This window comes from Zootoca vivipara, chromosome 14 (genome assembly GCF_963506605.1).
Source record: "Zootoca vivipara chromosome 14, rZooViv1.1, whole genome shotgun sequence".
In the NCBI taxonomy this organism is placed as follows: Eukaryota; Metazoa; Chordata; class Lepidosauria; order Squamata; family Lacertidae; genus Zootoca; species Zootoca vivipara.
Genome location: NC_083289.1, coordinates 2,358,351 through 2,373,491, shown reverse-complemented (window position 1 = coordinate 2,373,491; position 15,141 = coordinate 2,358,351).

Here is a 15,141-nt window from a genome sequence, read left to right as displayed (position 1 = left end):
AAAATGTTGCAACCTCAAAGGGAAGTTGCACTAACTCTTTAAACATTTTGATGTTTAAGAATTGTAGTTTTTCTTAAAGATTTTCTCATGTAACAAGCACACAAAGAAAACTACATATAGAGTCTCTACTTTCCATTCAGAGTCTGAAAAAGTTTGTTTACATTCAGTATGAGATACTGTTATCATATGCATTATGCAGTTGGGGGGAAAGAGAGGAGGGGGTGGGGAGAATGATCTTTCATTCTATTGCATGGTTGATTGTTGATTCTGATTTTTGCTGAAACCATAGAGTAAATTTGTTTAAGGATATCTAGGAAGTTAGGGCCGAATTTCATGCTGTTTAATACTTCTATTAAGTATTTCCGTTCCATACAATCAAAGGCTTTAAGGATGTCTAGAGACATGACTGTCAGTGGAGATTTGGTTGTTTTGCTGTGATCAGATTTAGTAGTTTCCTAACGGGGTATTGTCCCGCTTCCCTCCAGGGAGCTGCCATCTTCCCTCTTTAAACATTTTTGTTGCCCTTTTCTGAACCTTTTCCAACTCTATCATATTCTGTACACCATGTTCCAAGTGTGGTCTCACTATAGAGTTGTATAATCCCATTCTGACAGCGGCAATTTTATGTTCAATTCCTTTTCTAATGATTCCTAGCATGGAATTTGCTGTTTTCAGAACTGCTGCAAAGTGGGTAAACACCTTCATCGAGTGGCTATGACCCCAAAGTCATAGCAGAAAGTTTACACACCCTGAGTATATATGCTGAATTGCATCTGCCATTTTGCCCCCCCATTCACTTAGTTTGGAGAAGTCCTTTTGGAGCTGAGCAGAATCATTTTTGTTTTAACAACCCTGAACCATTTAGTATCACCAACAAACCTGACCACCTGACTTCTCACCCAGACTCCAGATTGCTCACAAACAAGTTAAAAAGCACAGCTCCCAATACTGATCCTTGAAGGACTCCTTCTTTGTCACCCGCCACCTAAAGCATTAACAAACAGGGCCATTGTGTGTGTGTGTGTGTGTGTGTGTGTGTGTGTGTGTGAGAGAGAGAGAGAGAGAGAGAGAGAGAGAGAGAGAGAGAGAGAGAGAGAGAGAGATTTTGCAGCCGCCTGTGAATCAGGTTGCAAAGTTATTAGCTTGGTTTTAGATCTGCCCTAGATGTTCTTAAATTTGGTATAAGATGCATCTTTTAAAATGGTTGCAGTATTCTCCTGCCTCCACCAGCAGAATTGTGTTGGACTTAGCTGTCAGTTTTTGGATTCAATTTCTTGCTCTTTTTACAGTAACCAACTCAGAAAGTTGAAGATTTACATCAAGAGTTAAAAAATAAAGGATAAAAAGGGAACTATACTTGGCTCATAGACTTTAAACATACCCTTCCAGATGACTGAGTAAAAATTCCCAGTTCTTTAGAAAATCTTTATATGGAAACAGTTATGGACATTTTAGAATCTGAGTGAAAATGTTTCTGTCTTGTGGTTCTCACACAGATATAATCCAAAAACAATATTTTTGAGTTATGGATATGTGCCTTGGGTTTCACTGTTTTTATTTTTCAACTGCATAGGTCAGACGTTGCGGCCACAAGACTCTCTGGCTCTCATGACTCTCCCTGGATCACACCATCCCTGACCCTGATTCAGACACTCCTAGCGTCTGCTCTTAAACTGTGAAAATGCCTTTTGCTTATTTGGACAGAGGGTGGTGTGTGTGTGTAGAAGTCACATCCAATGCCCTCCTCCCGACAAGACAGAAGTACTACTACTACTAATTTATTATTTATACCCCGCCCATCTGGCTGCGTTTCCCCAGCCAGTCTGGGTGGCTTCCAACAGAATATTAAAATACAATAGTCTATTAAACATTAAAAGCTTCCCTAAACAGGGCTGCCTTCAGATGTCTTCTAAAAGTCTGGTAGTTGTTTTTCTCTTTGACATCTGGTGGGAGGGCGTTCCATAGGGTGGGTGCCACTACCGATAAGGCCCTCTGACTGGTTCCCTGTAACTTGGCTTCTCACAGCGAGGGAACTGCCAGAAGGCCCTCGGCACTGGACCTCAGAGTCTGGGCAGAATGATGGGGGTGGAGTTTCTGGGGCACAGGGAAGCGGGTGGGTGTGGGGGACTCCCTGGTCCTGAATGGGGTAACTGTGCCCCTGAAGGACCAGGTGCGCAGCCTGGGAATCATTCTGGACTCACAGCTGTCCATGGAGGCACAGGTCAATTCTGTGTCCAGGGCAGCTGTCTATCAGCTCCATCTGGTATGCAGGCTGAGACCCTACCTGCCTGCAGACTGTCTCGCCAGAGTGGTGCATGCTCTAGTTATCTCCCGCTTGGACTACTGCAATGCACTCTATGTGGGGCTACCTTTGAAACTGACACAGAAACTACAACTAATCCAGAATGTGGCAGCTAGACGGGTGACTGGGAGTGGCTGCTGGGACCCTGGAGATTTCCGAGCACAATTCAAAGTGTTGGTGCTGACCTTCAAAGCCAGTGGCCCCAGCCTTGTATGCCGGAAGAAGCTTTTCCACCTCCATCATCCAACCTGGACACTAAGGTCCTCCTCCAATGGTGGTTCCCTCACTGCGAGAAGCAAAGTTACAGGGAACCAGGCAGAGGGCCTTCTTGGTAGTGGCACCCTCCCTGTGGAATTACTCAACTTTTAGAAGACATCTGAAGGCAGCTCTGTAGCGGGAGGTTCTTAACACTTGGTGTTTTTATTATGTTTTTAGATATGCTGTAAACCACCCAGAGTGGCTGGGGAAACCCAGCCAGATGGGTGGGGTATAAATAATAAAATTTTTATCATTATTATTATACCTTTGGCCCCACCCTCCATTGGCATGTGGCCTCCAGAATGTTGTCCACAAGGAAATGTGGCCCTTGGAATGAAAGAAGTTTTCTGTCTGGATATATTTGCTGGACTAAAATGCCTGACACAATGATTTGTGCTTTACAGCACCGTTTAATACATTTTACTCAGAAGGAAGTCTAGCTTTTCAGTGGATCCTGTTCCTTAGGACTGGAAACCTCCGATTCCTTTCTTGTCCTCAGAAATCATACATGAAGAGGCAGTGAAAAATACTAAGTGGGGCGTTGTCTCAGGTCAAACATCTCTCCTATTAAAGGCCAGCATTTCTCAGCTGAACCTGCCTCCCAGGGTCCTTATGAGGCAAAACCCCCATGAACACCACTCTGAGTTTCTTTACAGGACACAGTAATAATAAAGAACGAGTCCATTGCTGGTGCAATAGGAATAGCTGGAGTGGGAAGGCTGTGAGCTGGTGCACTTTGGAGGGCCAGCAGACAAAGGTTATCAGAGGATCCCTGAGCAGAGAGTGGAGGCAGACAAGAAGATGGCGCCTCCCTCCATTCCAACTATAAAAGCAACCCAGACTGACAGCTGGACTCTGGGGATGGGATATCCTCCTTCACGGAGACGACTGCCTCATTCTGCCTCATGGTAGGGCTGCCCCATCAAAAGAAAAATTCTGCCAGCAGCAGCTTCTCACATCTACCTTTCTGGAAATAATCGGCGCTTCAAGGTAAGGCATGTCTTAAGCCAGGGGTGGCTAATCCCCAGCCCAGAGCCCCCCTATGCCCCAGCCCAGCCTTCATGATCAGTTGAGTAGGGGTGGGCTTTGGGTTGGCTGGGCTTCTACATTTTGCAGCCTCATAATGCTTTTGATTTAAAGGGAGGGGAGGATATCTTCAAGAAGAATCACAGATCGACATGTCACTTGTGTAGCCCAACTCAGAAAAGGCATATAGAAATTCAGAATGGATTCCCTATTGGCTTCTGTATGACAGATGAAGCTGTGATAGTCTCTCTTTCTCTCCCCTCCATCTCTCTTTCCCATGTCCACTTGCAGCAACAACCGGCAGGCTTCAAAAACCATTTATTATTAAACAACTACTTAGGCTGGCAATGGCCCTGAGCCAGAGGACATGATCAGTTTTGTGAAAGGCTGAAGGAGAGAGTGCGAGAGAACCTTTTTAAATTTTGTTTGCAATTTGCATGTTTAACAAGGCGTGATCTTAACTGCGCCAACAAGCGCCAGGTGCCAGGACTGCTGTAAGGCACAGCACTGTGAGGCTGTTCAGCAAGGACCAAGCAGAGCTGTAGCCATCTAGGACTGTGGCAGGATTCAACCAGTCCCACAAGCCACTAAATAAGCCCACAAGCACCACCTCCTGGAGCTGATCTTTGCATTTTCCTGGAGGAATCACAAATCATAGAATTGTAGAGTTGGAAGTGTGGAGTTTGGGTCCTTCCTTCCTTCCCTCCCTCCCTCCCTCCCTCCCTCCCTCCCTCCCTCCCTCCCTCCCTCCCTCCCTTAGATACTGTATTATGAAGTCCAGCTCCTCCCTTCACATCACCAAATGTGCTTACGATGTAGCGATCAGGGTACTTTTGATTCATATCCCAGCATGACAACCAAATTGAATCTGAAACCAGCAGGTGTGAAAAATGGAAAGAGTCAGTTGTGAAATGTGACTGGTGATCTGTCACTGTCTCATAAAACATAACCAAGAGTGAATTCTCACTCTCTTTAGGGGCTGACATGTTATTTACTCATAAGCCCTTTCATTTGCCTTGTTGAGATGTTGGTTGTTACACTCCATGGCTCCCTAATACCATGCCAGCCCATTTGTATTCAGATACACAGATCAAGATGTGAGGGTGCAGACTAAGCGACTGTCATCTGTGGCTTCTGGATTGGACTACTGAAAAGTACAGTGGCACCTCTGGTTACAAACTTAATTCATTCTGGAGGTCCGTTCTTAACCTGAAATCATTCTTAACCTGAGGCACCACTTTAGCTAATAGGGCCTCCCCATAGCTGCCAAGTTATCCCTTTTTTTAAGGGAAATTCCCTTATGCTGAATAGGCTTCCTCGCGAGAAAAGGGAAAACTTGGCAGCTATGGGCCTACCGCTGCCACTGTGATTTCTGTTCTCATCCTGAGGTAAAGTTCTTAACTCAAGGCACTATTTCTGGGTTGGCAGAGTCTATAACCCGAAGTGTTTGTAACCCGAGGAACCACTGTACTGCACGTTATATGGGATTGTCCTTGGGGACTGCAACTGAGCAAGGCCATGGAATTAAGGGTGGGCAAATGAATCTATCTATGACCCATCTACACCTCATTTGCTGGCTTCCACCCATAAATCGGTTCTGTCCCATTTCTGTGTGAACCTGCAGTTTTGAAAACATCTGCACAGAACATACATTTAAATAGTATTTAAATATAAATTTCTAACTGTGCAGTGGGGCTTACTTCTGAGTAGACACATCACTATTTAAATATGTCTGTTAATACGGAGTTTCGTGGGTATTTGTCAGTCTTTAGGTGCCAGGCTAAGACATTTTTGTTTACTCAGGTCCTTGGTAATGAAGTTACCTCCCCCTCTGGTGGTGCCCATTTTCTCACAGGGTGGCTATTTTATGTATTTTGTATTATTCATTGTTCTAATTTTTTTGTTTTAAATTGCTTTTATTTCTTGTATTTTATCTTATCAAGTTGCTTTAGATCCCCCCTCCTTTTTTTTATAAAGCAGCTGATACATCATCTGCATCATTGAGTTTGGTATAATTGAGGAAGAGAAAGTCTGAGCAATGAAAGCACCATGCTCAGAAATACAATATCAATATTCCTGGGAAACTAGATGGTTTTGTAGAAGGGGAAATTATCTATTTTGTGTAGAATTTAGTAACAGAATACTGTGTAATGCAAGTATGGAGAACATCATTTGGTCCTCCAGATGTAGCTGGTCTCCCATTTCCAGTCTCCTCCTCTGGCCAGCATGGTCGGTGGTTAGGGATTATGGGAGCTGCAGTGCAGCAATATCTGGAGAGCAGCAGGCTTCCTTCCTCTTGCTTAACATAATACTTCTTGGTTTCCTAGAGGTTAAACTTCCAAGATATCTTCAAGTTGTATTGGAGACTTCCTGCCCCCTCAACCCCACTTGGTTTGCTTTCATAAATTATCATGTGTGGAATTGTCAACTGCCTGGCCAATTAGGTCTAGGAAGCAAAATTGTCTCCAACCACGATTTGTGATTCTGCTCCTGAGAAAATTAAGGTAAGAGTCTTTCTTTGGCTTCCATGCTCTCAACCACAAACTAATTGCTGTTCATTAATGCTTTGGGCCAGATGCAGTTTTCTGAGTGTGTCTTTCTCCATGAAATAAAGCCCTAGTCCTTCTTTCCCTATAAGAAACAATCTAGTCTCTTCTGTTTCAAAATGCTGTGATCCAAATATTTGTTGTTTGGGGAGATGTATCCTCTTAGTGTTTCCTGTAGCAGGGAGCCTATGAGAACAAGCTGCGAGTGACAAAGATCCTGGTTTCAATCTCTTCTCTGCCATGAACTCCCTAACAGCATAAGCCTGGTGAAAGTGGGAAAGCGGGAAGCTGACTTATGCAGAGTACACCGTGGCTCCATCTAGCACTGCATTGTCTGCACTGACCAGACAGGGAGTTTCTCTTAGCCTTACCTGACGATTCATAGAATGAGAGTAACTTGTAGAGTTGGGAGGGACTCTGAGGGTCATCTAGTCCAAACTCCTGTAATACAAGAATCTCAACCAAAGCATCCCTGACAGACGGCTGCCAGACCTCAGCTTGAAAACCTCAAATGAAGGGGAGCCTACCACCACCAGCAGGAAGTTCTCCTAATGTTAGTCGGAATTTCCTTCTTTGTCATTTGAATCCATTGGTTTGCGTTGTCCCCTCTGGAGCAGCAGAAAACAAGCTTGCTCCATTTTCCATGTGACATAGTTGAAGATGGCCACCATATCTCCTCTCAGTCTCCTCTTCTGCAGGCTGGACATACCAAACTCCTTCAACAATTCCTCATAGTGCTTTGTTTTCAGGGCCACCCTCCAAAAGGAAGACACCCTATGGCGAGTCTGGAAGAGAAGCTCAGTGGCTCAAGGTCTCCCAGGGTGGCTGAGTGGGGAACTGCGCCTATCTAGTCCAACCCTGCACCACCCCTTACGGCAGCAGTTGGACTAAAATAAAGCCACCCTTTGAATTTATTTCAAAATTAAGTCCCATGGAGCTCAGTAAAGTTTACTTTCAAGTCAATGTGCACATGATTGCAAATATAAGAGGGAAAGAGCCCCTCCCTTTTTTAAAAAGCATAGTCCGTGTCTTACATTCGGGAGGCATGGTGGTCGCTCCCCCATCTCCTATTAGAATGTAGATGGCTTTGTTCTGACCGTTGAGGCACAACATGTCATTGCACAGGAAGCGCAGCTTTAGTTCCCTGACTACTGTGAGTTAAAGTATCATCATATTGTGGCATTGCGACTTATTTGCTTTTAATTATGTGTTCAGTTGGAAGAGGCATAGTTTAAAGTAGTAATCTTTACCTTCCTGCTAGCAGCAGTTTGAAAAAATAAAAAACCAGCTATATTGCAGTGTCCTCCCCACAAAAACTTACACACACTCTTAACACAGTTAACGAGACTGCAGTTTGACACACCTGTGTGTTGAATTGCAAGCAAACAATTGGCTTTCCTTTTCCAAAAACCACTGGAAGTTCCACACTTCTGCAAAGTATTTTATGCCAAAAGCTCTAGACTTCTCTAAACAATTTATTTCCTTTGGGGTGTAGACAATGAATCCGATTATAACTTGCTGTTTTTTCTTCCCACATCATCATCAAACCGATTTGCCATAGTAGCTCCACAACTTTGGAACTCCATGCCTTTGGAACTATGCCCTGACTGATCCCAATTTTATGGGTCTTTAGGAAAGGGCTAAAAACCTACCTGTTTCTTTTCACTTGCTTTACCTTGACTGGCTATTGTCCTACCTTACTGCCAGGTGTGCCAACTTGAATAAAATAGGGGAGGAGTCCAGCTAAGTCCTGTCCCACATAATCTATCACAAGGTGCAGTGTATGCACACCATTTGAATGGCAATTTCCATCAAATGGGGGGGGGGTGCAGCCCCCTGAAATATTTTAGGGGGGAGCAAAGGGACCTTGGCCCGTAGGAGTTTGCTTCTATGCTCACTGCTGAGAGTTTATAGTTACAGCAATGTTAGGCACAAAGGAAGCTGCTTTGACTGAGTCAGACCACTGGTCCCTTTTACTCAGGAAGGCCTTCTCTTCCTATACACATCTGCTCAGAAACTCAGTTCCGTTGAGTTAAATTGTTTGGATTGCTGCAGCAAAACCTATACTGTATAAAAAGTCCTGGAGGATAGTACGTAACGCTTACATCACTACAAATTTGTGTTTAAGGGACTGTAGGATGGATCTTTGCTTGTTTGAAGATATTTGGTTTATACAGTTTCATCTTGGGATCCCCCATAATGGGAAGAAATAAAGAATTGTTTGAGCTGTGTTGCTGTCATATGGCGTGAAGGAAGACAGATAATAATGGGAAATGTTTTTCTGGTATTCTCTTTTGCAACCTTCCTCCTTCCCATGTCAGATAAGTCCATGAGAAACAATTCCCTTAAAATTCCAATTTGCTCAAGTAATTTACCCTTCTCTCTCTCTCTCTGTGCAGAAAGGAAAGTTCACTGCATTTTTGTTCACCTTTTCTCATAGCCAAGGTCTACACAGTATTGATGCTCAGTAAACCAATTCCATCCTATATTTACTTTTCTGCCATATGGTGTCACTGTTGCATATCAACACAAGGCCCAGCTATTTTCTGCTCCCAGGAATGTACTTGCTGTCAAAAGCCAGTTCTGAGAGGGAGGGCAAAATCCTCATTAAGGCTGCAAAACTCAACTCCAAGGTTTTTGTTCCAGCAGAGACAAGTTTGAAGAGTTTCAGTGAAAGTTCTGTTTTCATCACAGCCAATCCATCTCTCATTTGCCTCAGTTTTTATTATCGGGTTGAAACTGGATCCTTTGGAGATTTATCAGTGCAAAAGATGGGGCATATACATTTAACTAAATACAATCAAAATGTTCAAATTAAGGCGGAATTCCAAGTCAATTCCCAGGCTGACATTTGCCAAGGTAATGGGAGCTGTGGAAATTGGTAGCAAGAATTGGGAGCTATGGGTGGGGTGGGGGGCTTAATCCATCTCTCCCTTACTCAGTCTCTCCTGAAAATATACCCTTGCGGGGTTTGGTTCCGGTCCTCTATGTCAGCTTGGGGAAAATAATTTACAAACAGTGTGTAAAGGGTTTTCCAGAAATAGTGTGCAAGAAAAAATGATGCATACTCCATCCTGCCTGCTGATTTTCTCCTGCAAATGCCCCCTTCTCCCATAGCTGCATTGTAAGGCAGACATCTGGCTGGGACTCCATGTCTTAGTATTACTTCATTTATCATTACATTTGTATCCCACCTTTTTTCCAAGGAATTCAAGATGGCATACATGGTCTTCTCCACCCCATTTTTTTTGGGGGGGGATGCTTTTTATTAACTTATTATTATAGCACACACACATGTGACACTTGGAAAACAAACTACCAAAGAAAACACAAAATAAAAAACATATATCCATATGCAAGTATCTGCACACAGACTTATGTTAGCCATATATTCTAGTAGACTTCCTTCCTCTTGAATGCGGGTCTGATTTTAAACTTGATAAACTGTTTCTTTCTCATTTCGTCTTTTCTACCCTTCTCCATATGTTGTATTTGCAAACCATATTTTGTTTTGCAAAAATTATTCGAAGCAAGTCCAGGTTTTAATATGAGGGCACTGTTTTTTAAAAATAATCTCTGTACTTTCCCCACTCTTTTTGAAATTTTTCTTTAGACTGTCCCCTAATTGCATATAATCTTTGGTTGTCCAGAGGAGGGCAACCAAAATGGTCAAAGGCCTGGAAACGATGCCTTATGAGGAACGGCTTAGGGAGCTGGGTATGTTTAGCCTGGAGAAGAGAAGGTTAAGGGGTGATATGACAGCCATGTTCAAATATATAAAAGGATGTCATATAGAGGAGGGAGAAAGGTTGTTTTCTGCTGCTCCAGAGAAGCGGACACGGAGCAATGGATTCAAGCTAAAAGAAAGAAGATTCCACCAAAACATTAGGAAGAACTTCCTGACAGTAAGAGCTGTTTGACAGTGGAACTTGCTGCCAAGGAGTGTGGTGGAGTCTCCTTCTTTGGAGGTCTTTAAGTGGAGGCTTGACAGACATCTGGTCAGGAATGCTTTGATGGTGTTTCCTGCTTGGCAGGGGGTTGGACTGGATGGCCCTTGTGGTCTCTTCTAACTCTATGATGCTATGATTCTATTATTCCTTCGGGTAGTGATAAAGCGGGATATCAAATCCAAACTCTTCTAAACAGATCAACGTGTTGTTTTTGGTGTATGCTTATATATTGTAGTCTTCAAACTATTTCCATTGTTGTCTTAAATTCTGGTTTGTTTGATATCTTCTTGCTGCGGTTAGTTTTGCCATTTTGATGAATTCTGTTAATTTGTTTAGCCAATCTTCTTTTGTGGGGAGGTGATTTCCTTTCCCGTTCTTTGCTACTAGTAGGAGCCTTGCTGTGGCAGTAGTGTATAAAAATAGTGTTTTCCTGTCTTGTGGTATATCCTTGACCAGTAGACTCAATAAATAAGCCTTTGGGGGTTCTTTCTATTGAGATTTTGAGCATCTTTTTCAATTCCTCATGAATGCAACCTCCCCACATTTTTTAACTCTTCCACAGCCCCACCATGAGTGCATCACCCCCCACCTCCTTACATTTCCAACAAAGATTGGATTTTGACTTGAATATTTTGACAAGCTTTGTTAAATTTATTTCCTTTACCACGCTGTCTGAGGGGAGGTTACAACCTTGTATGCAACCTTGAAATAAGTTAAAACAATTTACTGTCGAAAGAATAGGATGGGGCCTTAAAATAGGTAGCATCTGCTTCCTCCAGCCTATCAGGAGAGGGACATTCACCTGCAAAGAGGGGCACCTGCTATGGAGACCCTCTCTTGAAGGTAGAGGGCCTCTTGCTCTGGCTGCCCTGCTAGCAGTGGGGCATAAAGGAGCCATTCTGGGGGATTGCCAGGGGTGGAAGGCAAAAGGCTTTGGTTCCACCAGTATTCACAGAAAGCTTTGGAACTGGGGTGGTTGTTTTGCTTCCCTTTGGAAGGAATGGGACTTCTTGCTGAGATAGTCTCCCCCCCCCCTTTCTGTCCTTTCGCATCCAGGGGGGAAAGGATTTGAAAGGGGGTGGAGCGTGGGACTCTGAGCAAATTGACATTTCAACTAATGAACCAATGAAGGCCGCGGAAGAGAAACCAGTGGAGTGTTGTCCCCAAATGCCCCCAAATCTATGAGGGAATCAGTGGAGTTGGAGAAAGCACACAGTGACTGGATACCGAGTCTATGCAGCTAACTGAAGATGGATCCAAAACTCCTGCCCAATTCATCATTTCCCATGGACCAGGTGAGTGGGATGGTGGGCCAAAGTTAAACAGACCGCTGGAGAGGTTTACTTTGACCCACAAGTTGGAGGATTCCTGTTTGGTTGCCTGGGATTTGCAGCCATTTGTGTCACAATGCCTAGGTTCCAGTGTCCCTGGAGATGCCAGAGAATTCCAATGTGATGCTTCAGAAGCAAAGCAGTTAAGGCAGTTGAGGCGAAGCAGGTTCAGCCAAAGCAGGTTCAGGAAAACTAGGACGATGGTATGCATCATAAATACATCACCCCCAGAATTAGCATTTGAGGAAGGGCTAGCCCATCTCTCCCCGCCTTTATCTCTCTCTCCTTCTTTGGAGGTCTTTAAGCAGAGGCTTGACAGCCATATGTCAAGAATGCTTTGATGGTGTTTCCTGCTTGGCAGAGGGTTGGACTGGATGGCCCTTGTGGTCTCTTCGAACTCTATGATTCTATGATCCTTCTTCTCAGGTCCCTTCTGGTCCTTCATCTCCATGAGCTCACAAACCTGGTAGCACATAGCATCCTTAGGCAGCTACTAGGATCCCCACTTGCAACAAGGCCCCACTGCTGTGCCCCTCAGTCCTGGAGTGTTGGGGAGTTTGGAGCCATCGTTTTACCTTTCCACACTCACTCTGGAGCGTGCTGAGAAATTGATGCTGCCAGCAGGGCTAGGAAGCCCATAGTCCTTTTTATCACTGACATCCCAGCAGGTATATATAATCTAGGGTTGCCATACTTCAAGAAGTAAAAATCAGAACACAAAAGTTGTTGAGCTTTTCTGGGGTGAGTTTCCAAAAAAATCCAGACATTTTACTGATTTCCCCAAATTCCCCATGGAATTTTTGTTGTTTTATTTAATTGTTTTATTGAGGGATTGTTATTAATATTATTGGTTTCTGTTATAGAATTGACTCCAGTTCCTCTGCATCTAGTACACTGGTATCACATTGCAATGAAGGGCAGGTTTAAAATAATATTTATTTATTTTAGACCATTTTTATACCACTTAATATATATAAAATATCTCTAAGCAGTGTGCAGAAAAACGCAACTTGAGCAGCAACAAATCTTACTCAAAAAATCATATACAAATGTATACATTTTTACAGAATTACTAATACACATAAATCAACATACTCTCCAAGCATTCCGTTCTTTTAATACTGAAAATAACATTTCTGCCTCAAAGGAAGCAAATGGTGATATTGACATGTGAAGCCCTTCCTATAATTTTGAAGGAAAAGGTCACCATTCCACTTAAATTATTTAATTGCAATCCTTCAGCAGCCAGCCATTTCTTAGGAAACGGGGAGTGTTTATTCCTTTATTGTAAATGGAGCCTTACACTGTCTACTCAGAAGGAAAGCCCCACTGTATTCAATGAAGCTGACTCTCGCATAACTGGGTAAAGACTGGGTAGCCTTACACTGCAGTCCTAAGCATTCTTACTCATAACTAAGTCCAACTGAATTCTCTGGTATGTTACGGCTCATCCTCACAGTTTCTATTATTATTATTATATCCCGTCTTCTTCCCTGGCAAGGACTCATGGCAGCTTACAGTTAAATTTTTATTTTTATTTCGTTCCATTTATCTCTGGATAAATTCCTCGTACATTTTTTCTTTACAACAATCCTGCAAGGTAGGTTCGGTGAAGGGGTTGTAATTGGATCAATGCAACAGATGTAGATGTGCATTTGGTGTCTCTGTGTGGTGTGAGATCAAATGCAGAGGAAGCTTCCTAATGTAGAAGAGGATGTCCTTTTCATGGGAGAAATGTTGGAGGGTATGAATCAATATCCACTGCTACCACTTCTGACACAGCTCACCTCTTGCCTTGTGGCACTCTCCCAAGAGCTGCCCTCATCCATGCTGGCTCTCACCTAGTTCTCAGATCAAATCTCACAAAGGAGGAGGATCCTGGAATCTTATTCTTTCGCTCTAGGCATGCTTTAATCAGCTGCACACTCACACCCAGTTCCAGCTATTGCAAATTCATTGAGTTTCTCAGGGGTCCCAAAGATGAAAAAAAAACACATCCCTCCACTCAGAGCTCTTTCTCTAGTCCACATTGCTTCACTTTTGCTTTAGCTGGTTTGCTTCCCTGATTTGGAATTGGAGCTAGCAGGACCTGATGCCCTTTGACCCCATGCCAAGCACCAGTCCCCATGAGATAGAAGCCAGTCCCCCACTGGGACCAGTGCCTGAGACAGACAACACTTACCTCATGCATTTCTTCTGCCATGGAATCCTAGGCTGTGTACATGTGATTCCCTGACTATCAAACATCCAAGCACAGACCAGACCCAGAACAGCTTAGCATCATGTCCTATGCCTGCATACCATCCCTGGGACCATGAGAATGAAATGATAATGTTGGGGGACGGCATTTCAGTTCAGACAAGAGCACCCACCTCGATCTGAAACACAGCAGTTCCAATAGCAGAGCAATTGGTGCCTCTGTGTTTACCTCTGCCTCTCTAAATTTCTGGGGATTTTTTTGCTTCTTTGATTAATAGTATTGCACACACATCCTCTGTTTTCATTTCCTAATGAGAGTTACTGTTGTCCGTGATGCATCTTACTGTAATTTGTATTGTAATTTGAATAGTAATTTGTATGGAAGGATAATAAACCAGCCTGGGGAAAATATGACATACTAATTACTCTTAAGTCCCCCTTCCAGGAAGACGACAGCAGTAATTAGTCCATTTGGAGCCAGAAGTGCTCCTTTGCTGAGATTCTCTTAATTATTGTATTTAGTTACATGTTAAATCAAGAAACAGCTGCTCTGTTTGTTTACAAATGCCTCTCTTCAATAGGCAAAGCACTGAGAGCTTCATTTGGGGGGGAAAGTAAGATGCGACCCCATCTCTTTGCATTACATTTCTTATTCCCATTCCCATAAAAGCTTTTAGAATGGTTGGGAAAGGGTCATTGTAAGGGGCACCAAAGAGTCACCATCTTCCCTCCCCCAACTGTGACCCTTGTCTTAAAATGTTCCTTTTGCAGCCATTCCTAAACCTTATTTAAGAACATGAATTTCAAGGCGAGGGGATGCAATTGTATTTCCTGCAAAAACAAATCTCTTAACTCTTCTCTTAGTGCAGAAAGGCACTTCCAAACAACACCATAAAAAGCCATGGCCCCGATTTGACTCTATTTAAGCGGGCGGTGCTGTGGGTTAAACCACTGAGCCTCTTGGCTTGCTGATCAGAAGGTCAGCGGTTTGAATCCCCGCGACGGGGTGAGCTCCTGTTGCTCAGTTCCTGCTCCTGCCAACCTAGCAGTCCGAAAGCACGTCAAAGTGCAAGTAGATAAATAGGTACTGCTCCAGCGGGAAGGTAAACAGCGTTTGCGTGTCAAGACCCCGCAACCACCCCCTCAAGGAGGAATAAAAACACTAGGACACAGGATATGAGGTTAATGTCATTGGGCAAATTTAGGCCACAACTTTATTGATTACAGAATGTGAGCGGTATTGGCTTAGGCATTGAGTAGACCAGGCTATATCTGACTCCTGCCCGTCGTGCAGGTAGTCTGGTAGGGTAAACCACTGGTAGGGGGAGCCCCGTCAATGCAAACCAACTCGAGCTCACCCCTGGGTTCCTGGAAGGGTCGTGGAATGGCTCTAGCCCCGCCCCGGGCTTCGGACAAGATCCACACCCCCAGATTCCTTTAACGGAATACACCTACGCATTAGGGTGGGTCATAAAAAACTTTTTTAAAAAAAATGTTTCCTCCCTTGATCTTATATCAGGCGTATGGTA